This window comes from Lissotriton helveticus, chromosome 8 (assembly GCF_964261635.1).
Source record: "Lissotriton helveticus chromosome 8, aLisHel1.1, whole genome shotgun sequence".
Classification (NCBI taxonomy): Eukaryota; Metazoa; Chordata; class Amphibia; order Caudata; family Salamandridae; genus Lissotriton; species Lissotriton helveticus.
Genome location: NC_136069.1, coordinates 1,293,611,160 through 1,293,638,250, shown reverse-complemented (window position 1 = coordinate 1,293,638,250; position 27,091 = coordinate 1,293,611,160).

The window sequence follows — 27,091 nt, the reverse complement described above, 5'->3', positions numbered from 1 at the left end:
AACTCTGATAATGAGCAATCAATATGGACTACATGTACCATAATGCAAAGTAGGAGAAAATGAAACTGGGGTTTGATGTTGTGTCAGCCCCCCTGTCCGTGCAGGAATGTCATTAAACAGAACAGCAGGATGGTAGTAAAAACTGAAAACGCACCTATTCCCGAAATAATTGTTCCTCCTCCCTCCCTCTCCTTACAGGATAAACAATCTCCTTACAGCGCGGGGATGCCCTTGGGTCACCAGGCGCTATACAAATCGCTAAAATAAATAAAATAAAATAAATTTGATTACTGATTGTGGATGGATCATAATGAATACAAAATGGCTGCCAACTGCTTCCTGTGATATATTTCCTGTCTCCCACTTCCTATATAACATTGTCTGTATAAAATTATGTGTTCCAGTTTATTTTCGGATATTACGGCCCGAAAACGTAGTTTTCGGTTTTGTGACGTAATGCGCGTGCCCGTAAATGATGCTCTGGATCTGTAAACTACGTTTTCGGGCCGTAATATCCGAAAATAAACTGGAACACATCATTTCATACAGGCAATGTTATAAAGTAATTGGGAGACAGGAAATACATCACAGGAAGTAATTGCCAGCCATTTTGTGTTCATTCTGAGTCATCATCTATCACTGATCAGATCCTCACATCCTGCTGCTCTCATCACACTTATTTCCCCCAAAAAGGCTAAGGAGTATAAAGAGAGGGCACCCCCTTTCACAGAAAGGAAATTGGACATCTTGGTTGAGGGGGTGCTGGACAAATTTCCTCAGCTATATGGGGACCCTGAGTACCAGCTGAGCACCGCAGCCCGCGCCAGGCTATAGGCCAGAATCGGCGAGTGCTGCAGTACAGTGAGAATGTACACCAGGAGTGCTAGGGCATGCTGCAAGCGCTGGGAGGACCTAAAGCGCTGGTCCCGCCACAAGGCTACGGAGCTGATGGGCCTGTCTTCCCAGCACCATGTGCATCGTCCTCGCCTCTCCCCACTGTACAGGAGGGTCCTGCGAGCAGCTTGGCCGACCCTCCATGATCAGCTGGAGGAGCATGAGCAGCAGGGACCTCGTAAGTGCATCATATGCAATATGTCTCTGGGAGTATGATGTGAGTGAAACAGTGCTGTACCATTGTGTGTCCCATGCCTCCATTCACCAATTCCGTGTCCATGCAGCAGTCACCAAGATTAAAAAGGCACACTGTGCATATGGGCTGTACAGGGCAGAATGCATTTTGGGAGTTGTAGTATCTTCATGACAACTCGGTAAATGAGCCACACTTGTGCATTCATATTGCAACCTGCTCTGCCAACACCACTACCATTGAACCAAGGAAATCATAACTGATGTGTGCATTGGATGAGCAATGGTACAGACACTGTCCTGTGTGTGCATGGCAGGCCAAAGGGTATTGGATGCTGTGACTTGCATTGCATTTGTAAAGCTTGGGTTCCAATTGAGACATATCCTCATGTGCCATGGAGTCACAACAGACTTTGAGATCCTTGCATCACTCTTAAGTGTTCCTAAAATTGCAAGGTGTGTCCACTGACAGAAGTCTCACCCTCTGTGGCCTGTATGAGCCACCACTGTTCACCGGTGTACTGCACTACCTTTTGAGTCAACAAGGCCAAAATGTGGCACTGGATTGTCCGATGATGTGTGGGGACGGCAAAAGGCTAGACTCACAATGTATCTAGAGAAGTAGCCCAGACCCTCTGTGGATGTGTGACCCACATTCGGCATTCGTCTTGTCCCATACAATGCTACAAAGCAGATGACACTTGTCCAGACGTTAAATAGCTGCAACTCCATATCGATGGCCAAATTCAATTAAATCTGGACTCTTCATGTTCTCCTTTGGTGGACTGGTTTTGGAACTGGGACATGTAGCAGTGACAGGACACACAGATCACAAGAATGCCAAGGTTGGGGGTTGGCCAGTACAGTTGCGTAAGCCACAAAAAAAACACATGAGATGTCCATGTCAGTCTCAATTCAGTAAATGACAGTGAACATACATGTGATGTAAGTACATAAATACTGAGCGGCAGATTTACAAGCCCCTTGCGTCTCTTTTATACCGCCATTGCATCACCTTTGTGAAGCAGCAGCGGCGCAAAGCCAGTGCCATGCTGTGGGGTAATTACAACGTGACGCATCTGGGAGATGTGCCACTTTGTAAAGACCTGCGCCATATGTAGGCGTTCTGGCGCAGGGGGGGCTTCCGTAGCAGGAACGCCTCCTAAAAGTGGCTGAGTGACATCTACAAGATGTCACTCAGTCACTTTTAGGGCCATTCTGCGTCAAAACCCTGCACCTGCTTGAAGCAGGCATAAGGATTGACGCAGCATGTCAGAGATAGGGCACCCCCGAGCCTTGCTGGAGCTGCTTTGCACTTGCGACACAACTCCAGCAATGTGCCACATTTCCACCGTGGAAGCGTCACGCTTCTGCCCATCCAAGTGCCACGGAGCGCCGTATTGTAAATGCGGCGCATCAGTGGTGGCGCACAGGTGGGCAGAGTGGTAAATCTGCCCCTGACAACTGTGGAGTGTGATCAGAGGAAAACAAATTCTGACCTTGCCTTATCTATGTATGTGTCTCGTCCTGCATGAAACAACCACCACATCAGGATTTTGCTTACTCTTCAGCAGGCGCGGCTGGTGATATAGAAGACCTTCAGGAACAAGTCCAGAGAAGGAGGCCATCAGTTCAGCGGCGGCTACACATTCTTTCCACCTGCGAGGAAGAGAAGGAAGAGGGAGCCTCAACATGAGGAGGCAAGGGGATTGTGCCCACCCAGAATGAGGAAGAACAGCACTCTGATGCAACGTCCCGAGTGGAGGTTGTGGACATTGAAGGTGGGGGGGAGGACTCGACTCCTCGGACCATGATGTGGTGGAGAGCCACTCTTCCCCAGTGGCTCTTCAAGAGGTGTCCCCAGGGCAGGCCAACATTCAATCTGGGCCTGTCATCAGCCCCTCCCTACAAAGTCCCCCATGCCATCGGGGGCTCAAGCTGCATCCCCTGCAACCTGTCCCCCTCCTTGTAGCCGCCAAGCCAAACGCAATATCTTCTCCTGAGCTGAGGCACCACATCCCTCCTGTCCCCCAGGCCCCTCCAGGTGTTGCTCCTCCTGTGGCTGTGCCTGGGGACTTGTGTTGGATGGTTGAGGGTCAAACAGACATGTCCGCTCGCATCTTGCTACAAGTGTGTCTAGAGATACGCACGATGTGAGCGGACATTGTCCAATCTCTGGACAACCTCGCCACCAACGCCCATTCCCTGACCACAGCCATGTCGTCTGTTGTCTTCCAAATCCCTTCCCATACCACTGTCAATGTCTCCCCTTGTCCGTTGCCCCACACTGTTTCCCCCCGTACTTCTCGTGTGTCACAATCCCATGTGATGCCTGTTCCTGCACCAGCCAGCCGTGTGCCTGCATCGGACACTGAGGATCTGGACAATGTGGTCCTGGAGGATGACCAGAAGGACACTTGACTTTTTGACTGAGACATTGTTGTGGACAAAGATTTCATTTTCCTCTTGTAAATAGACTGGTTTCCCTGACGCTCCCTGATGTATTATATTTTTTTTGCCCCACCCTAATCCAAGTTCCCTTCTCCTTCTGCATTAAGATCATCATTTGTTTTCCTTTCTCCCTTCAAAACGGACGATTATTTTCTGTACTTACATAAATATCTTTGAGGAATTCTATTTAGTTTAACTTGTTGGACTTCATTTTGAATGTCCAAATATGGACAAATATTTTGTGAGTCATATGCTATGCACATAATAGCGTGTTGCAATGATGTGTTACACTTGTAACTGTGTCTCACGCACACATGCCTACATCGTTAGACAGGACATGATACACAACAGAATCTTACCTTTGGAGATATTTATTTTCACTATACACATAACGACCACAAGACAAATTGACCATGTGAATGTCACTGGCGATCGTGCTTGCGACTCCGCAATTTTGGGGGTGATGATCGCTGTGAGGTGTCAGGTTGAGCTTGTTGCCTATGTGTATGTGGTGTTGTACAGAGTGATCTACAAGTGCAGGCGCTGATGGTGCCTGCACATTTGGTGTCTGTGCCTGGACAAGGGCTGGTTGTGCAGGTGGTGGTTGTGACTGTACAGAGGTTGGTGGTGGCTGTGCAGGTGGTGGGAGTGACTGTACAGAGGTTGGTGGTGGTTGTGCAGGTGGTGGGAGTGACTGTACAGAGGTTGGTGGTAGGAGTGACTGTACAGAGGTTGGTGGTGGTTGTGCAGGTGGTGGAAGTGACTGTACAGAGGTTGATGGTGGTTGTGCAGGTGGTGGAAGTGACTGTACAGAGGTTGGTGGTGGTTGTGCAGGTGGTGGAAGTGACTGTACAGAGGTTGGTGGTGGTTGTGCAGGGGGTGGGGGTGTCTGTTCAGGGGGCCGGTGTATTTGTGTACCTTTGCTGTGGTGCTGTGCAGTTGATGGTACAGGTGTGTGGATGTGCTGTCCTGCAGGTAGATATGAGGGCTCCCCTCCCTGCGTTGGCCATGAAGGGAGACTTTGGATCACTCTCACCATGCCCCCCATCATTTTCATGGCCAAGGCGTGGTGTCTTGCACTCTCTTCCCTTTGGATGGATATCAGGTCTGTCAAATTCTTGGACATGTCCTGCCAAGTTCTATCCATCCTATCCAAAGCGTGGCTCACCCTGTCCACCACCTGAGGGAATTGGACCATGTCCTGCAGGGATTCAGACGTGTCTGACAGAGTAGCCCCTATGGCACAAATGTCCTGCCTCGCATCTGCCTGCTGTTGGAAGAAGTCCTGCTCCCACTGGCCACCATCGCCAGGTGCAGGCCCTCTCTTCAGGTGTCTACCATGGATGTGATGAGCAGGTCCAACAACAGGGGGGTGGCAGATGGAAGCCTGTGGGCAGGGGAATGGTGCACAGGGGATACCTGCCCCACAACAGGGTTGGTACTTCCCACAGATGGTGGAGAGAATGGCAGGGAACCACTGTGTAGGGAAGAGCGGGTAGGGGGACCACCATGTCGGTCCTGGACGTAAGGGCTGTGAGGGAGTGATGTCTGTGTTGTGATGCATGTGAGCTGTGGCTGGTTTGCTCTATGCTGGGGTTTGGGAGGAGGCTGAGGAACGTTGCTTGGCGGAGGATGTGATGAGTGTCATCAGAATCGTCATCCACCGAGTGGATGTAATATGTAGTCATCATCATCCACAAAGTCAACGCCCTCATGATCTTCCTCCTCTTCTTGAGCATGACTTGCTGCCGACATGACTGCATGGAGGATCAGGGGATTCTCCCCTCTGATTCCCCGTCGGCCAGCACTGATCGTAGGTCTGTCATCCTCTCCCTCAGCATCATCTGGATCACAAAGGTTGCAACCGTATTAGTAAATTACCTGGTATTACATGTGGTGCAACACCAGCGTTGTATTAACTGTACTTTGCATCAGCAGATGAGGATCATGTGACCGGGTTAGGGTGTAGTATGTTTATCTAGGGAGCTGTATCGATACTCCTATTTCTGACCCTTGTCTGGTTATAAATCACTAATATCCATACAACGGCACAGAAACCCGTTTCATAAATTAGTCAAAGCGCATGCTGTCACATTAAGCAAGCACTATTCCTCCAGCCCCCTAGAAAGCACACTGAGTTCTTAAACAAATCCAAGCCTCAGCAAACCTGGGAAATCCCCGCCTGCTATGTTTTGATTTAGTCCGAGAACTCCTGTAAAGCACTGCAAGAACGATCAGTTCTTAGTGAAATCTCTATTGACGTCTTATGTCCATCCTTACGTCAAACCCAGCCCCTCTCAGGTATAAATATACCAACGCTGCCCTAAGTAAACACACGGTGGTGATGAACCTGGAGCAGTGACTACTTGCCGGAGAGCCCAGCTGATGCGAGAGCCCACGGACGCTGCCCCTCCCCTTTTGACGCGCTGAGGAAGACGCTGCCTTTCCTCTTGCCGAGGAATCCAGCCTCCAGCGTTTCCAGCTTGCCCTCGCGGGTAACTGGGATACCGAGTCCTGAGAAAGAGATACCAGCCCTCCTGCCTTCTAAATCCCAGGTACTGAACTGACTAACCCCTTACAGAGAATTCTTGAGCCAGATTCTTGGCAAAACAAACTTAACTTAAACTGCTACTTACTTACTCCCTCCCATGTATTAGGCTTAGGTCAGGTACACCGGGGTAGGCGTAGTTAGAAGCACCAGTTGAGTACGATTAGTCAATGTATATATGTATGTATATCTTTTATCCATTTTAAAGTATCATATGGCTAAGAAACCATATCAATGCTTTTACAGTATTATTTTATAATCCTGCTTTTACTGTATGCACTCTACTTAACTATAAGTATTGCAATTGTAGCGATTCATTTCTCATGTATAAGAAAAGAGACTGATCAATAAATAACACCTTTTATTGAAAACGCCCTTCTCTTCTTTTCTCTACAATCTGGTGAAACTAAGTATGCACGTATTGACTGAGTAAAATAGCTGTCTTTTGTTTTCACACGACTCTAGAGATATACTCTTGATCAGGGAGAGCAAAGTTGTCATGTTCTATGGTTGTCAGAAACTAAATCCCTTCTTGTCTATCCAGGGAGGTTAAACTCCTCCTCGCCTATTCGAGAAAGTTTCTAGTGAACTCTGAGCTAGCTGGCACACAAAACTTAAGTCTAATATCGTCAGTAGAAGACCTAGTTAACCTCTGTCCTACGTCTATACTATTGAAGATATTATTCCACTGCGCAGAGCCTATTGGGATAAAAGGAACTACACTACATGGCGCCCAACGGTTTGGTAAGGCGATAAATCTAACGCAAGGCATTAGAGTAACTCAGTCGTGCTTTTTCACACAGACCCTTTCTCCCATAAATACTCCAAAGACGTCTGGAGTGGGTCAAAGGTTAAAAATCCGCCAAACTTAGTAGGAGGAGACTCCTATGTATGGTTTTTGGTTTATTCAACGTTGAAGGATACAGTGTTCCAAAATATTGTGCACCTAATCTTTGTTTCCTTGAAAACCTGATCTGCAACAAAAAAACCTTCCTGTCAGTAAAATGTCAGACAGCGAAGGAGAAAGGGAGGCGGCTAGAATAGCAGCCCAACTCCTAGCGGATGACACGAGTCTCCTACAGCAAGACCCGGGTGCAATACTCATCCCGGTCAACATAAGGAAAACTATAACACTTAAACTTATAGAAAATGGACTGACATTGAGAGGTGGTACAGTCATATTCGTAATTGAGGCACATGAATATCGGCAGACAGAGGTATTCTATTCATGGATAAACTTTCCAGCAGCAAACGCTGTAACAAAGGAGTTCCACTATTACAAAATAGAGGAACCACCGGATATCTACACCCCTTTCGAGGAGGTGGAAATACCATTAAAATATCAAGAGCACCTGCTGTGGTTTAAAGGCGCCCTAAAACATAATAACCACATCACCAGGCTCGGTCCACTAGGTAGACCAGGAGCAACGTGGCCGGTTCTAGCCAGCTACACACCACATCCAGACATTGAGAAAATGTCTCTACCAGAACTTTTAACACAGCTTAAAATACTGTTTAAAATACATAGACAACTAGTCCAATATGTAATGCGGACTTCAACAGTCCAACCAACTATTAATGTTCCACAGCTGACCCCTCATCAGGGGAACACAAATAAAATCACTCAAATAGAGGCAGTATTTCCGGATACTACCCCTGTTGAGAAACACAGAATTCTGACTATCTGTCTTCCAATGGGGATCGCACCACATGTGGAGGACTGTGACACTTGGGGCACAGTCTTTGCTTCCATTTACACAAAAACACATGGTATTCCGTCCATGGCGGTAATACCAGATGTGCTAAAACAGATTCAAAATGAATACGGTCCAGAGCCTGCTTTAACTCTGGGTATGAAATTACTGAAAGACTTCAAGCAGGTATCAGCATTATTTTTATCCAACATAAAAGGAGAAGCAGCATCTGTGGCGATCCGCCAGAAATTGAAAGAAACAGATATAGCAGAACAACCATTTGAACTTGCCAGAATCATAGAAAAATCCTATGAAGAACTAGGAAGAGATAGTTTGGGTGGGAAACCAGTAAAACCCCAACTAACTGAAAATCCTGAAAAGGTATTTATTAAAAATAATCTGAACACTCCAAAAAAGAGCTGGGATGGAAACAAACAATCCACTCCCAAAGAAAAAAGATTCCAGTCCAGAGGAAGGTCTCCTCGGCGGAGAGAAAGATCTCCGGACCAAGGACACAAGTCTCCCCAGAGGGAGCCCTCTGAGAAAAAATACAACCTTAGAAATAGGGATAATTTGAAGAAACCTGATAGATATCAAGATATTGATACACGTCCATCTCGATCTTTTCAGACTTTCTCGCAGAAATCGGAAAAAAGAGGACGGTCAGAACAAAGGGAAGAGCACTTCAAGTCCAAAGACAAGGAACCTGCTCATCAAAGTAAAAAATTACAATTTCCAAAAAAGAAGGTAGCCAGTATTAAAGTAATCAAACATGCCGAGGATCCTGAGGACACAGCTGAAAAAAGGAGAGTGGGCTCAGACAATGCTAGACAGCGCAGCAGAAGTGAGCATAGCTCGCAAGATCCTGATGAATCATCTGGAGAGAGTGGACACAAATGAATACATTCAAGTGGAAACTGCAGATACCAGAGTTAGCAAACCTCATAAAATATATGAAATAACATTACGTATAGAGGGAGATAAGACTAGGAAAATAAGGGGTCTATTTTGGCATAATCCCTCCAAAGGCTATGACATCCTTTTAGCTGAAAAAGACTGGCCACCGGAGTTTGTCAGGGAGTGCCCTCATGGCGAAGAAATGATTATGCCTGCCTTCTCAAATCATATTCCAATACATAAAAAATATACACTTGCAAGAAAGTGGGCAGTAGCTCAAGCTCCTGCATTATATAAAAACCATGGGGGATGGGATGAGGACTCTCCTCCTCACAAAATCCAGTTAAAATCTCAACCCACTGCACAGAGGCAGTACCCAATTAAGCAAGAAGCTAAAAACAGGTCAGGGAGATCTTAGATCAACTTGAATACCAGGGGGTGATTGAAACTTACACCTCACAAATGAACAATCCTTTGTTTCCTGTCTCCAAACCAGATGATTCATATCGTCTAGTTTTGGACTACAGACACCTAAACTCATGTTGCAAAACTTTTGCAGTACAAAACTCACACAGTGCAGCACTAATGAATAGCATAGTGCGCAAAAAATACAAAACAACATTAGACATCTCTAATGGATTCTTTTGTCAAAATATAGCACCTGAAAGCAGATATTTGACCGCTTTCTCAATAAATGGCTCGCAGATAATTTCTGTCGTTTGCCACAGGGGTTCAAGAACAGCCCAGGATTATTCTCAGCGAGAGTAACAGAGTTACTACAAATATATGATGATGAGGCATTACCTTATGTCGATGACATCTATCTAACAGATGATGACTTGGATACTCACTTGAAAAGAGTGAACACCATAATACTTGGGTTCGCAGCAGAGGGTTACAAATTCAACTTCAAAAAGTCAAGAATTGCCCATCTGACTGTCCTGTTTATAGGATATGAATTATCAAGTGAAGGCAAAAGCCTGGCTGACAATTTCTTAGAGAAATGCGCTGTAATCCAAGCACCAAGAACACTGAAAAACGTACAATCAATTCTAGGTTTCCTGAATTTCGGAAGAACTTATATTCTAAATTATGCAGAGAGAGTTAAACCTCTCTATGACCTAATAAAACCAGATTTTAAAGGAATCAATTGGACTAAAAAACACACAGAAATTTTGAAATCTTTACAAACAGACATGTTAGCTAAAACAAAATTGCAAACACGCGATAACACACGCAACCTTGTAATCCGGGTCATCCCATGAAGATGCGGATTCACATACCTGACCTCTAATGAGGGAGAAACGGTACCAATAGCGTACAAATCACATTCAGCATTAAGGAAAACATTGTTCATGCGGTTCAAACAGCTGTAGCAAGAGAAAGAGACCAAGCTGACGGCAGACGGATTACAGTCAGAACAGCAGAATCAGCTTTTGAGGCATTAACAAGCCCATGTAATTTACCTACTGTGGCACTAAATCCAAAATGGATACAATGGGAAAATTCTCTTGCTACAGACAAAGTGAAATACTATTTTGACCCGGAAATGAAAAAATGAAAAAATCTAGAATATGAAAGAGAATACCCTCTGCCAATCGACATTCTGCCCATATGACAATACGCCTGTGTAATATATACAGACGGACATGCTCAACCCTCAGTTTGGGGAAAACTAGCCTATAACGCCACATGCGAGATTGTAAAAAACGTGTGGCGCGGAGGTAAATTGAGACCTCTGGTAACAAAATCACACTCGGTAGAAAATAATTCAGAACAACAAACTGAAATAATAGCGTTAAAAATGGCGCTAGATAATGCCGATCGCGAATTCCTGACACTAATAGTGTGCGATTCATATTACTGCGTCAAATCATACAATAACGATTTACAGAAATGGATTCAAAATGGTTACGAAGATGACACAGGTGCCACAATCAAGCAAAAATCGCTTTAGGAACAAGTAGTTCTTTTACAGAAAGAACTACCAAAGACTCACGTGATACACTCACTGAGTCATCAGCGTGATGGCGTTCACGCTGCAGGGAATTCATTGGCTGAGACAGCCACAACGGAAGCAAATTAATCGGCTTCCGTAGCTACAAAAAAGCGTTCAGAAAAATACATTGACGGGGAAACAATGCTAGCGGTGAAAACGTCATCAAAAAGCGACTGCTCAGCGCTACCCATCAACTATCCACTCAATTATACATACATAATCGATGCAAACTCCGTTCCTTTTGCTCTAATCCCTGGAGTGGGGGATAGGGTAATTCCAAACACGAACAGGAGAGTCTTGTTAATAGCAGACGCACATATGGATGAGGGTCTTAGACACCTTAAACTTAAGGATTCTCTGGAAGAATTACAATCAATATACTGGTGGCCAGGAATGAGCCTGGAACATCACATATTTGCAAAAAACTGCCCAGACTGCAACAGAGATCGCAGTGGCGACGAGACGGTATATTACCATGGCGTTTCGCTCCAGATTGGATTAAACAATAAATATAAATATTTTTTTTTTTTTTAAACCCAGTATGAATAATGCGTCATATTAACATGTAAGACTATTTTCACTTATAATGTAGACCCCCAGCTCTAGGCTGACGTCTGAACTGTTATGAAAAGATTTGCGAGTCTATAATGGCATATACGCTAGGAGCATGCTACATTCTGACCAATGTCTTGCCTTTAGCTCTCGAGCTTATAGGGGGGGCATGGCCAGCATGGGCATTGCATTGCGGGACTCTTCTCACTTCCTTCCTGAGGGAAACGGGATGGTGTAAAGAAAAAACCAAGGCATAAAGCAATCTATAATGGCAAAGGTATTAGGTTCGGGAGCTGGGTGGGTCAAACATTTAATAAGTGTCCAACGTAATCTTAATAATCTGCCAAGAAATTCTCTAAGAGGTCTCAGTCCGTACGAATTATTGTTTGGGACTAGAATGTTAATCCAGGACCTCGATAGTCAAACTTCAGTGGTTCAAGAAAAATGCTTTGATATCAAAGATCGTTTGGCTATTTTACAGGACTTAAATGAAAAAAGAAAAGACCTGAGCAACATAAAGTTGAAACAACAGCCAACAACCACTGAAGAGAAACCACCTGTCCCAGCAAGGCCTGTCTGGATTCCAAAAATCGGGGATCTGGTCAGAGAGAAAATCGCGGTGAAGAAGGAATTTGGGCCTTCTTACAGAAAAGCAGTACCTATCTAAGCTATCAACGGAACAAGATCAGTTGTACTACCACCCCTTGCTGGTAAAAAGGAGAACCGAGTTGTATCCATCGACCTGGTTAAACCAAAATCATGTGGCCGATAATAAGTAGTAGGCCAAGTGGACTCCCAAGAAGTAGTAGAACACCAAAGTTTGCTACAAACACAGAGGTTCAAACTGAGAGACTAATCACATTTGATAAACCTACAGTGAATCAACAAGGACTATGCAACAAAGCCATGGAACTCAAACCTCTTGAAACCCAAATCAAAATCTTACATCAAGAAACACCAGTCTACAATGATGTAACCACAGACTATGCTAATGAAACAAAGCAAACAATTGACAGAACAGCATCAGGCTACTTCATCAACTTCGATGATTTTTCTGAGGATCCAAGTGAACCTGAGGAACAGCCAACAACATCAAAAACTTTTAAAGACAAAGCAAAGGAACTCATTCATCAACTACAAGAAACCTATCTGATTTCTCCATGGATTGAATTCTGGGTGGCACTAGGTGTATTTGTCCTCATACTTTGGCTCATCATGGTACTATGCTTGGGACATTTCATTGAGGGAAAATATGTTACAATGGACACAGCAAGTCAGAAAATCAACTTGGTCCTGAAACCACACAAGTCTTCACACATCGAGAAAAGAGAACTTTCTTCAGTAAACTTCACAGCCAATCCTATACCCGGTGGGGTAGCATGGGACAAAACTGATTACGAAATCTATGGCCCGGTCGAGCTCTTGAAGTATCCTCATCAATTTAAGGTTTCATTAAGTGACTTTGTAAAATCGAGCACATTCGCTGATGATTGGGACTTTGAAAGTATTAATGATATGATGTCAGATCTAGTGATGTCAGCAAAATTTACAGAACATGATTATTTACAGGGTTCATCTAATTACGACCAGATGTACTGTTACAACCACTATGGTAACCATTATCTGCATAAATCTGCTCAACCTAGAAATGTTTTTAATTATAACCAATGGGAACATTGTGCAACTCCACCAAAAGGCAGTTCAAAAATATTTTATGATAAATGTTCATACTTCTCAGGGTTTAACACAAGCAATGCAGAAACGTTTTATTTCAAATTGTTAAATAAGACAGGAATGAAAACCATGCTTACAAATACAAAATTAATCTATTCAGAATAATTTTTTGACAAAATGAATACATTCGGTTTTGATTTCTGGAACAATAACATTGAAACGAAAACAATCTGGGGTACAAGAGATTGGCAGGTCAAAGGTATAGAATCATTGTTTAGAGCCTGCTTGATCCCAGAACAAATTATCTTCTTGAATGACACAATTCAACAGACAACCTGTCTTGGCCTAGCCAAAATTAAAGACTTAAACAAACCGTCTATTCCAAAACTAACACCTGACAGTAATAGCACTACAGATGTTGAGATAGACGTATCCCATATTTTAAACCAAAACAGAACACATCCTGATTGGAAAAAATGGTTGACCTGGCCCACAGACACAAATAACTGTCAAGATAGATTCCTGAATAGAATACAGGAGTTCACATTGACCAGGCCAGACCCTAGATACTCCCAGCGACAACATCCAGGGATTGTAACTACATACAGTGTAGGAAAACTCTGCCTCGAATGGCTACGAACATCCACACTGGCAGAAATTAAGCAACACTTGACTTTACTTAAAGAAGGTGCTGACTTGCGTGATTTCATTATGGGACCACGCAAACAGCGTCAACAACGTTTCATAGAGGCCTCTATATATGCAGCTTACAACGTAGCTTGGAAAGTAACTCAAATTGAAACAGCAAAGAAAATACGGGAAATTGACAGTGTTAATTTGGAAAAATCACTTTCTGTTGTGGACAATGGGTTAATGACTCTGTCTTCCAGAATATATTCACTGGACAGTATTGTATCATCTGCAATCGATATAATAGAGCAAGACTTACTGATGTTGCAACACGGTCAGTCCCAATTGCGTTCTATTGTACAGCTTGGCTGGACGTTACAAAATCTGCGTTCAGGCTACATGCCTTGGCGTTTAATCAACACAACGTCATTATTCAGTATCTTTAACCTTACTGATACACAAATCAGCTTGGCACAAAAGGGTGCAGAATATACAATTCTGAGCATTGAAAAACTTGAGAGATTACCATTGACAATGTCAGAACGACCTGTCATTGAATGGATAATACATGGAATCATAACTATTCCGATAACGACTTTCCAATTTCGATACTGCCAAAAATATATACAGGCAGGCCAGTATGAAAGGTTGGGTAAAGGATACATTAAGTCAACATGGAATTTACCTTATACACACACATGTTATAGTAATACAGGACAGAGTGTATTTCTTAGTGGTAATAATTGTGAAAAATCACTAAGTGGTATACTTCTATGTCAGGGTATAAGTTTACATGGGGCCTGTGAAGGGACTTCAAATAACCTTTCATGTCACCAGCTCGGCACACCTGCAACGCAAATAGAACCATTCTTTAGAAGACTTTCTAACGGGAGTTACATTCTAATTGTAGATCACAGATGTTGTGGCTTACTGCCAGGAAAACCTTATCTAGTAAGTGTGAGCTCCATGGTCACTTGCTGTGAGCGAGTATTGTTTCCGAATGACGCTCCAGACAGGGAGGGAAAAATTTGGCCCAGTTTGAATATCTCTTCTATTTGAATTGATACTTTAAGCAGAATGAAGACTGTGCTCCTACAGACGCCAGTACACTTGACGTCATCAAAAGAAACGTATGATCTCCAAGTTGCAAGGACAACGGGAGAAATACATGCATTGTTATCAACAAATTGCCCCCTACACTTCGCAGAAATGCTAAGCGAAATCTTAAATATTTCTGATACAAATGGTATCGCGAGTGTATTTAAGACCGTTTTTTCAGGACTGTTAACTCCATTCAAAGCAGTCCTGGGAATATTTCCCAATTTTGTCCATTCTGTCTTTGGCGGACTTCCACTCCTGTTGGGACTCGTAGAAGGCATCCTATTTTTGCTACTCTTGCTTCGTTATGGCAAGCCATGTCACAGACAAGACTCCAGCAACAATGGAAGAAACGATCCTAGCTGTACGCTATCGGGACCGCATAACTAAAGTCCTTGGATTAGCCCGGCTAAGAGATCTGAATATGACCTGGTTTCTTTCGTTCAGACCCATATGGCAGGATTGTGTCTTACCTGTATTGAGATGCATGCTATGCGACGAAGAATGCGTGTTGGACACCTGTCTTACACTACAATCAGAAGTACCATTGGATGCAGATACTTTGTTGGGTCCAGTAAAGGCTCATGCATTGTGCTGTCCCCAGCGGCTACCTATCCTGATGACGGCATTCGTGGAGACTTCACCACTACGAGTGAAGTACAGGATGAGAGCAGCATCAACCAGGTATGGCCTTCTGTAAGCAATGCTGATCGAAACATCACTGAAAGCGAACATGCGCACGACTGCATGATAGCGACATTTTCGAACTTGGTCGAACTTTCACCTGAGGCAGTAGACTGTTTTTTTGAGAGTCTGTCTGAAATGATGTTTTCACCAGAACAGAGAGAGTGACTTTAAGCAAACGTGCACACAGCGTTCCCTGAACTCTGAATTTGGCCTTCAGCTTTAAAAACAAAGCTACTGAGAACTTTTTTCCTTCTTCCCCTGAAAACGAAAACTTTTTTCCCAAATCCAAAATATTTACCTTTTTGGCACTTATCTTCTGCTTAAAGTAGAACTATTCTTAGAGAACAGAGCTTCTATTTTTAGGAACTCTAGAGACAATACATTACCTCAGCCTCTAGCGTATTTACAAGTAACTGTGTTTATATGTGATGGAGTGGTCTCGCACTTTTTCTTCTGTATTAAGAGCCATTTCATGTGTAATTTCGCATATCATTCATGGTGATATATATGTGCATCTCTTTTGAATGATTACACTGCTTGAATGCATACAGTACCTATACTCATTTTCGTGTATTGCGCATATGCCACTTTTCAAATGCAAAAAATTTATTTTGGGGTGGTTCGGTATACACATGCACTATTAGTTATGTTTACTATTGCTTAGGTTAGTAAATATGGACATGAATTCGTGGAGTGGGTGTAGTATGTTTAACTAGGGACCTGTATCGATACTCCTATTTCTGACCCTTGTCTGGTTATAAATCACTAATATCCATACAACGGCACAGAAACCCGTTTCATAAATTAGTCATAGCGCATGCTGTCACATTAAGCAAGCACTATTCCTCCAGCCCCCTAGAAAGCACACTGAGTTCTTAAGCAAATCCAAGCCTCAGCAAACCTGGGAAATCCCCGCCTGCTATGTTTTTATTTAGTCCGAGAACTCCTGTAAAGCACTGCAAGAACGATCAGTTCTTAGTGACATCTCTATTGACGTCTTATGTCCATCCTTACGTCAAACCCAGCACCTCTCAGGTATAAATATACCAACGCTGCCCTAAGTAAACACACGGTGGTGATGAACCTGGAGCAGTGACTACTTGCCGGAGAGCCCAGCTGATGCGAGAGCCCACGGACGCTGCCCCTCCCCTTTTGACGTGCTGAGGAAGACGCTGGCCTTTCCTCTTGCCGGGGAATCCAGCCTCCAGCGTTTCCAGCTTGCCCTCGCGGGTAACTGGGATACCGAGTCCTGAGAAAGAGATACCAGCCCTCCTGCCTTCTAAATCCCAGGTACTGAACTGACTAACCCCTTACAGAGAATTCTTGAGTCAGATTCTTGGCAAAACAAACTTAACTTAAACTGCTACTTACTTACTCCCTCCCATGTATTAGGCTTAGGTCAGGTACATCGGGGTAGGCGTAGTTAGAAGCCCCAGTTGAGTACGATTAGTCAATGTATATATGTATGTATATCTTTTATCCATTTTAAAGTATCATATGGCTAAGAAACCATATCAATGCTTTTACAGTATTATTTTATAATCCTGCTTTTACTGTATGCACTCTCCTTAACTATAAGTATTGCAATTGTAGCGATTCATTTCTCTTGTATGAGAAAAGAGACTGATCAATAAATAACACCTTTTATTGAAAACGCCCTTGTCTTCTTTTCTCTACAATCTGGTGAAACTAAGTATGCACGTATTGACTGAGTAAAATAGCTGTCTTTTGTTTTCACACGACTCTAGAGATATACTCTTAATCAGGGAGAGCAAAGTTGTCATGTTCTATGGTTGTCAGAAACTAAATCCCTTCTTGTCTATCCAGGGAGGTTAAACTCCTCCTCGCCTATTCGAGAAAGTTTCTAGTGAACTCTGAGCTAGCTGGCACACAAAACTTAAGTCTAATATCGTCAGTAGAAGACCTAGTTAACCTCTGTCCTACGTCTATACTATTGAAGATATTATTCCAATGCGCAGAGCCTATTCGGATAATAGGAACTACACTACAAGGGTACCACCACAAATGACCGCTCACACCATAGCACTGAGGTGTTACACAAAGATGGACATAATACTAGCAAACTCACCAGCTCCAGCCACAGCTTTCTGTCCCTTCGCGTTCCCCCCTGGTGTATCCTGCTGAACCTGTCTCCTTATAGATGTTGTAGACAGAGCTGTAGAGGGTAGAGACAACATTCTCAATGATCTGCATCACCAATTGACAGACAGGCACATGTGACACTCCTGATTTGTATTTCGCTTTCTAAACAACACTGTTGATTTCATGCTGAAGGGGATCTTGGTCTCTGTCATGGTTTAGTAATCTAAGCTAATGACGCACTCCATGCCAGAATTACCTGAAGGACAGGTCTGCAAGGGTTTTACTGCTGCAGCCAGGATGTCATGCATCCCCCGGGATGGTGTCCGCTGCAGTGGTATTATCCTGTCAGAAGCTGTGATGAGACATACATGTCCATATTTTAGTACAACAGATTGTAGCCAAGAGCCAACATGTCATTCTCAATTACCATTTACAGATAATCCAGGACAATGTGCAGCATGGTTACCTCATGGACTTTACATGTGAGCACCTGCTCACATGTAGAATTTGCCAGCTGTTACCTCCATGCAGCACTGACATCAATAAGATGACACATCAACTGACAAACTTGTATGACAAGGTTACTGATATTTCAAGGAAGGGGATAAATGACCCGGACTCATCCGAAATACACTGATTTCACCTTTACCATTCTGACCAACATTTTTCATGAGTGTAATGTTGTCTGTTGACGAGTCAGAAAGGAGTTCATGTGTGAGATCTGCAGTAGTCAGGGACATGATGTTGCTCATTTGTGCTTCCCTATCCATGAGGTCACACAGCTAATTTTTGAATGAGAGAACACAGATTTATTATGTCCATCCTTTGAGTGTCTTCTGTTCCCATACTCTATTTCCAACATCATGGTACTACTTACCTGACAACGGATGGTGTCTTGTGCAGCAGACATCCAAACCTCATATATCAAACACTCACCTATACATGTGAATACGGTAGAAGAGGAGGCACGCAGAAAACAGCATTTGGTTATGATAACACATTGCAGATGAGGCGAGAAGCTTTGAGGCTTCCCGCCTGCACTGGATAATCGTATTTCCCTTCAGCCAGTCATTTTTCAGGTGTAACTGCATGAAGATTCACCTTAGCAGCCCCTACACCCATCTCAATGGTACACAGCTGGCATCAGTGTGTGCCTCAGCCATACCAATTTCACTTTGATTTAACCATGTATATTTTGCTAGGGATTTATCCTATCATTGAATTTCAAGCCTGTTGTGTTTTGGTCAGTTCATATGACACATTGTTCTATTGTATGGCCATTCTTCACTCACTTGGCATACATTTTGTGTCAGCCTCTCATTTGCCACCAGGGTCTGATCTCCCATGTGTTCAATTGCCATATGTGAGTATATTGTGATGCAGGACAACAGTGTTGTACAACACATACAACATACAGTGGAGGTAAAAGGCCCAATTATTGAGCATTCCGCCAGATTTATTATAGGGTTGACTTACCTTGGCCCAGCCCCGTAGCAGTGTGTGGTCCCTGAACAGATGTCACGTCCAACCTTGTAGCAGAAGTCAGTGTGTGTCTTTGATTCTGGGAGGACCGCATTGCACCTGCTATGATAAGTGTGTTTTGCAACTTTACATTTCCGCTTCCACATGTGATGCACTCAATTTCTGGCACAAAGGACGAGCACAAGCAGTTGTGGGCACCACCGTTGCAGAAGTGTGTCATACATAATGTCATGAGTGATCCCACATATAACTTAGAATGGGCCCACTACCTTGATGCTACCTATATCACAATTACATGCCTATGAATCCAGAGGTAAGGTCCACTATTGTGTTTTGTTGATGCCCAACAAATAATCCATCGAATGCAAGCAGTACATGACCAGCTGTGTGGACTGTGCATTTTAATGTATATTGGAAAGATTTGAAATTGGACAGTGGATGCATTGTCAATACTACTGAGACTGGTGTCTCACTGCTTGTTCATCATTACCCTATCTGTGCAAATAGGATTTCTTGATTAGGTCTACAGGCACTATTACAATAGAGTGGGCACGCCCTTTTGACTAGTTGTGGCACTCGATTACAGGATTGGATTCCCCGGTCTGGGACTGTTGGTGAAATTCATGTTGTGTACCACAATTACAAAGGTATGATGAGCCAAGACATTTTATATATTGTCTTTCGCTGTTCACAAATGTCATATGGTAAAGGTGAATGTCCATTGACAACTCCAATTGTAATGAAGCAATGTTTGCATCTCTGGTTGACTTTCTTAGGTGGGCACTATTTTTCCCTCTGTCGTCTCCTGACAATGTATGCATTTTGACCATCTCCTGGCCAGTTTGACTTACCAGTTAGTGAGGTTGTAATGCCTTCCTCTGTACGTTGTCGATTCCTCCCTGTAGATGCGGTGACCTCTGCTACTGCAGTTGTCTGTGGTCTGGCTAGATCTGTCAATGGGTGAGAAGAGAGAAAAGTAACCAAATGGGAAATGTGCTTGTGGAACTTTTCAGGGATTTCCCCATATCTTCTGCGTGCTAACAGTGTTGTGAAGTACTGCCGCAGACGGGCGCTGGTAGGAGCAGTGGTGTGTTGGGGATGTAATGGCATGGCAGAGTGGGAAATGGACAACAGAATATGTGTATGACATAGTTTGATCTGATGATTCTTTCACCTTCTGCTTTGTGATTTGGGCTGGACAGGGTGATGTACTTCTTGGAGAATTTGAAGCAGGTTTACACGCCCCTTGAATAAGATTTACACTGCTATTGCATCACTTCTGTGAAACAGCGGTGGTGTACAACAGACGACACATTTAGAATTATTAGCAACGTGACGCATCTATGGTGAAGCGTCACTTTGTGAGGCCATGCGCAACATTGAACCTGCGTCAGCTTTGATGTAGGCAGGGTGGGTATTCCTTTGGGATATGCCGCGTAAAAGTGATTCAGTGAAATCTACAAGATTTCACAGAGTCACTTTTCAGAGGCGGCTGCGATCCAACCTTATGCCTGCTTGAAGCAGACGAAAGGAGTGGCGCAGCACGTTAGGTATGGGCAGTCCATGGACATTATTGGAGTTGCATCGCTCTTGCGACACGACTCCAGCAAAGCCCACCCTAAACACCATCAGATTCAACATACATCTGTCTATCCCTGCACCACAGTGCACCACCATGTAAATCCGACGCATCCGTGGTTGCGCAAGGGTTGAATTACATGTCACATTGGTACTGGCGATTCCCTGCTAATATTTGTCAATTGCTACTTAGCAGGGTTGTGTATGTACGGCAGTAGTACTGTGCCCATGTTTTCAAAAGGAGGGGAGGGATTAGCCTTTTCTAATGCAAAGGATTCTGGGACTTGTGGTGCTACATAGAGGGTGACACATGAGTCTCTGACTGACTATATTTTTATATACACTTTGGACAAGTTCTTTACTCACAATGACAGTGTAACACAGACAATCTTTTCCTGCACTTTTTCTTTTCATTCCATTTACCTGGTACCACGTAGCGGACGTCACTGACAGGCAGCACATGGACCAAGTGGGGGTGTATTGTTGTGAGGATATCCTCCTCCAGTGGGGTGAGACGGATGCGGGGTCGAGGGTATGCAGCAGGTAGGATCCTGATTAATTCAATCCTGGAGTATTTCTCCTTCACCCTCTGCCTTTCATCCTGCCACTTTTTCTTTATGTCCTGTACTGTGTGTCTCTCCTCCCCCAATGCTGAGACAGCAGTCGCTAACTGCTGACATAGGGCTGCCTTCTGTGCCCCACTGGTGCAGTAGGGTGGGAGTCCATATAGGCGTTTGTGGTGCCTGACTATGAACTCCACAAGCATGGTGGTCTCCTCTGCAGTAAAGTCCCTCTTTCTCCTCATTCCCATTTTCTGTGGCAATGTGAGCGTTGTGGACACAAACTCTCTGTGGCTAAACCTGTTCCTTCAATGTGTGCTGCTTTTATGTGTTTTGTGGTGCTGGTCAATTAGTGTTAATTGGCTTCAGCTGGAGCGTGGTGGGGGATGGTAGGCACTGGCTACATTCATCAAGGCAAAATGGAGCTATTGGCTGTGATTGGCTGCAGTGTGTCACCTGATCCATGGTGGGGGATGGTAGGCACTTGGACAGGTGTTTACCCTTGGCTAACATGACCAACTGCCAAAATTTGTATCTTCTGGCCCATAATCGGAAATTACGGCCTGGAATCGGAAATTACCACGCAAAGCCGGAAATTGCGGGCCGGAATCGTAAATGCCGCTGCAGAGCCGTAAATTCCGACCCAGAGGCGGAAATTACAGCCCGGGTGCGGATGTAGTAAAGTTAGTAGTCGTAAGTCTATTCTGTGAATACCAAAAGTAGTAAATTCATTCTGTGTATACCGAAGGTAGTAAATTCATTCTGTGAATGCCACAAGTAGTAAGTGCAATCTGTGAATACCAAATAGTAGTAAGTTTAGGATTTAGTCTTAAGTTCATTCTGTGAATCGGGCCCAATGTCATTGGGGTTGAGACATTAATCCTTCTAGGTTTTAAAAACATTTACTCTTAATAAATGTCTGTCTATGCAGAGATAAAATCTGATGTACTAAGGTGAAACACTTACGCATGTTAAAGAAATACAGTTTTTTTAATTTTGCACAGACTGTATCATATTTGTACATCATGTTTCTTGCACAATATACATGTCAAATGTTTTCACGGCTTTGCTCATTCATGAACTAAAGGAGCCAACCCAGACCTTTGGCTTGGCTCTGGCTTGACCCGCCCTAATAATTTGATGGCACGCCAACACCTATTTGTGACTCAGGCTTAGTACATGGAGCTATCAGTCACTTGATAAAATTATTTGTGAAAGGCGAGGGTTGGAAACATGGAACCCTTCCTACATGCACTGATTTAACAACTCTACCATTGAAGTTTCTAATAGCAGAATCAAAGAGGAACGCATACACAGAAAATACATTTCAAATACGTAATCTAAAGGCAGGGACGTCAAGGTGTTGTGTTGCATGTGATCATGGTCATGAGTTTCTAGGGAGAACCACCAGGCCCAGGTGGGAAAGGGAGGGGAATAGCTTAAGGGGGCTGTTTGTGGATTAACTCTCCCCAAATACATTCTTGGCAGTTGAATTTGCTATGTATGTGTTGGGTGTTCTAGTCATTCTAATTTTACTAAGAGCTTTCAACTTTTTAATTTTTTTGTAGAGGCACTTAAATACACTCAAATACACACGTGTGTGTGTGTGTATTTAAGGCACCTAAATACACACACATATATATGTGTATTTAATTACTTTAAATACACACACATAGAGATGTGTGTATTTAAGTGCCTCTACAAATGTATATGTGTGAGTGTCTGTGTGTGGGTGTGTGTGTGTGTGTGTATTTAAGTGCCTCTACAAAAAAATGAAAAGTTAAAAGCTCTTAGCGAACTGCTGAACGGAATTACACCAAATTTGGCAGAAAGCTAGTTGTTGGCCCAGAAAGCTTGCTTTTTGTGATTTGGTCTAAATCTGTTCAGTAGTTTTTCAGATATCTAGCTTAAAAATATATATAGATATCTGGGACACGAGTCCTTGCAGTGGACTCGCGGCTCCTACTACAATTTGATTGGCTGCTAACTCTTCAACCAGGAAGTGTTGGCAGCCATCTCAGAAGAAAATAGGCTGGATCAAACATGTCAAAGGCCTTCTGTCCAGCATTGGCTTATCAAGACACAATATTGGCAGTCCACCTGCCCTTAACAGAAGTCAGATCAAATTACTATACTGGGACTGAGTTGAGCAAAATGCATACTCTAACAGTAATCAGGGCAGACTAATTGAAGAATTTAGAAGCTCTAAAGTCTGTTTCACCCTAGAAAGCTACCTTGGCATGATCAAGGTGCTGGAACCACAGGAAGCTCTACATCCAATTCAGGCATGGCAGTCTGCCAATTAATGCACTTACGAACACCTGGCTGACGAACAAAGACCAGCCGAAGGGCTGCCCCTGCCAACACAAATCGATAGGTCATGTTCATGTAAAACCTAGGGGCAAATGGCTTATCCCAATTTACCAACAATTTGGGACCCGAGATTTTAGAGTGGCCCTGCGCATATTGAAATCAGATGCAAGACCCTCTATTCGTGTGCGCAACTGCCAAATCTTTGGGCCACACCTAGGCCGTTTCCACCCATGAGAGCCACAGATGCGACGTCCGTCCTCCAATTCATCAATTGCAATAATGGTTAATAATTTTAAATGTAACAAGACCATTTTCTTTGAACATCATCAGACTTTAGCCTTTCTATTCTGTTTTATTGTGAATACTTGCGTATTTTATATAAGTATGTTAATCATGTTGCCGAATGTCTATGAATGTATATTTTAGGGTCAGATGTTCTGACAAATTTTAAATTAATGCATTTGCACTTTATATGGGGATTTTGTCACACTGCACAATAAGCTTTGCGCACTTGTAACCTGGAAGCCATGACTTGTCTGACAATTGTGGTGCTCGGGTATCCTTTACCCGCTGCCACCGTCTTGACATTTTCTGTTATATTCTTTTTAAATTGCATTGTTCCGAACACCTATTTGTATGTTATTTCCAAATTGGAATGGATGATGTTCATTCTGAATGTTTGTATCTTGTATTGTATTGTTACCGAAATAAAGAGTTTGATGATGATCACTGACAATCTAAAACTAAGAAGGTGATGAGGTGAATGCTCGAAAATAGCCTAACCAAAGTCAATCGCTAGAGATAGTAGTCCAGCACATTTTCTTTCAACCACTGTGCCACTTTAGACCCATCGAATAAAAATCAATAGTGGCCCAGTACCTCTTGCTGAACCTTTGTCAACTCACCCCTCTACCCTGCAGGCCACTGCTTTTTTTAGTTGGGAAATTTGAGATTCACTCACCCCGAATCTTACTGACTAAGCTATGGCCCTGAAACATCAGAAGTAGAGGCAAGGCCCACAGAGTGGGAAATGTGAAGAAAAAACTTTTTCTTGCACTTAATAAAGCTAGACGGCGAGTATGTTCATGTTGAAGTATCAGGTGCTCCTAACTTAAGAATCAGGTTTCAAACACTCGTCAATTCTGTAAGAAAGCATATTAAAAAAATATTTTTGCAAAGAGAGAATGAGGTAATGCAGAAGAGAACAGGAGGTAGATTGCCCAGGTTCAGAACAACAAGGTTTCGAGGAAGAGCATTCAGCTCTGCAGCTGCACAGCTGTGGAATGAACTTCCATCTAATCTTAGACAGATAGAAGATCTCTTACAGTTTAGGAAAAGGCTTAAAACATGGCTCTCTCCTAAGGTGTAATCAGACCAACATTCACCCCCTAGTAATAGATATCTTAATAGTAATGTGTGAACAGTAGAACTAACGTAATTCAGCACCAGGATACCCGTTGGTTGATAGTGCGCTTAATAAGTCTGATTAACATAACATAACATAACATAGATTTATCAGGCAGAAGCAATCCATCATTCCACAGTGGTAACCTAGTTGATTTTGTTGTGAATTACCTGAACAATTGAGAATTTCACTTTGTAGTCTGTAGAAATCTAGGTCATGACATATTGGGCCTATTCTGCCCACTCTCAAGATGGCAAACCCCCTCTTTGATCCTAAAAAGCAAGCCAGCCCATCCTAGAGGTGTGGCTCCCTGTGGGCTACACACCCACAGGAAAACCAGTTTGGTCAGTGCTGCCCCCATCTGTTCCGAAGCCAAACTGTCTATTTGAACAAAAGAGCAGCCCCTCTCAAGTGTAGTTACCATTTGCCCGTCGAAGGTGACTTCCCCTTTGAAGCTCGCATTTTGGGCTAACACCCCGTGTGTCTTCCTTCCAGGACGAGGTTGTACCTCCTCTAATAGCAGGCCTCTAATATTACTTGTCCTGCTGGGAGCTGTTGACACGTCTCCCCAAGTTGAAAAAGGCTGTCTCGTGGGCAGCCTCAGTAAACGGTCACTGGAAAACTTGGGCAACAGAGTAGCAACTTTCTAAAACAGGTTACATTATGTTAAACTTGGGCATCAAGTATGCCTTAATGTAACAAGTTGTTTGATACCTTGAGTATCAACTTTGGTAGACCCATTCAGAAGTTAGCACAGCTGAGATGTCAATGTCTAACTCTGTACTAGGGGTGGGTGGAACCCTCAGAGTTACATAAAATCTCCATGAGAGTTCTGCCAATGGGTGGAAAATATGCAGCTCGCACTGCTTGTACTGTAATTTAGCACCAGTAACGTGAGCAGCACTGAAAAATCAGCGCGAGCGGCAACATGCATAGCGCAACAGCATGCAGCCATCTAAATTGACTGCCACTCAAATAGAAAATCTACTCAAGTGGCAGCAAATCTACTTGAGCAGTAGCCCTCATACCATGACTGCTCACGTCCACCTATGACCGCCCGTGTTAGAAAATCAAGATAGGGGTGCCAAATCTTGCCTAAGCTCCCTAGCATGCAATTTCTGAAACCTTGAAGTGAGGAAACATCCATCATGCAGTGATTGGCGAACTTTTGGCCAGTACTCCTCGTTAAAGACTAATGGGGATTGACCAAAATTCTACCAATTCCGTGGGTGGAATCAAACATTCTGCCCACCCTTACTACTCTTCAATGGGGCTACCAATCTCTTTTGCAACAAAAATTACAATTTGTTTTTTTTTCTGCCAGAACATGTTAAACACATGTTCTACATTTTAATATGTTACAACCAGCCTTAGGATTAGGACTTGATAGGTCTGCTCTAGGGGTGGTGTACACACATTAAAATTGGACTTTGGTCTTTGCCATTGCTTGAAATGGCAATGTCCAATTAGCAGTTTTAAGCTGCCCTTCCAGCCAGCAGTGGTAGACTGGCAGCTGTGTTTTACCTTGCCCCCCTCAGGGTGGCATAACAAGTTCTGCAGTCCAAAATGGGACTCTCCAACGTACATACAATGGGTACTACTGGTACCATATACTAGAGACATAGTAAGGTAAGTTAACCTATGCCAATTAGGTGTCTATCAGCAACCTAATAGGAGCCCAGCGGACGGTGTGAGCAGGTTTCTGGCATCAGAAATGCTCTTATGACATTTGAAAGACATGCCATCTATATGATGTTTCAGCATTGAATCAAGTTGATAACATCGTTCAGATGTATTTTGGGATGAAAAGGCAGGACTTGTAGAAGAGAACAGAGAGAAGAAGTAAGGTGAAATTGACATCATTGAATTGTGAGACTCTTGTGCTTTCCCATGGATGCTTATTGAAATTTTGTTTTTAAAATGCCACTGTATTACTTTAGTTTTTGGCAATTTCAGTGTTTGCAACCACCAAGATCCCAAATGGTAAGATTTGCAAACCTCCAACAAGTAAGCAAGTTTTGGTGATATAACTGCGGTTCTTCATTTCTCAATAGGTAGTTCCTGATGCAGTATTGAAAGCAAATTTCACCTTTTTGCGAACATTATATAACCATTTTTCAATCGATTGTTTTGATGTCCATGATCATCTAGTAAAAGTGAACTGTACATGGTATTCATATTCAATTGGACTGGCTTTATGCTGCACTGTCATGCTTGAAACAGCTGAACCTGGCACCCATGTTGTAAAGTGTTTAGGTGGCAGTCTTGAATATAGACAGCAAACCAGGGGGCATATGTACAAGGACTTACTGCCATCAGAACTTCACTTTTTCA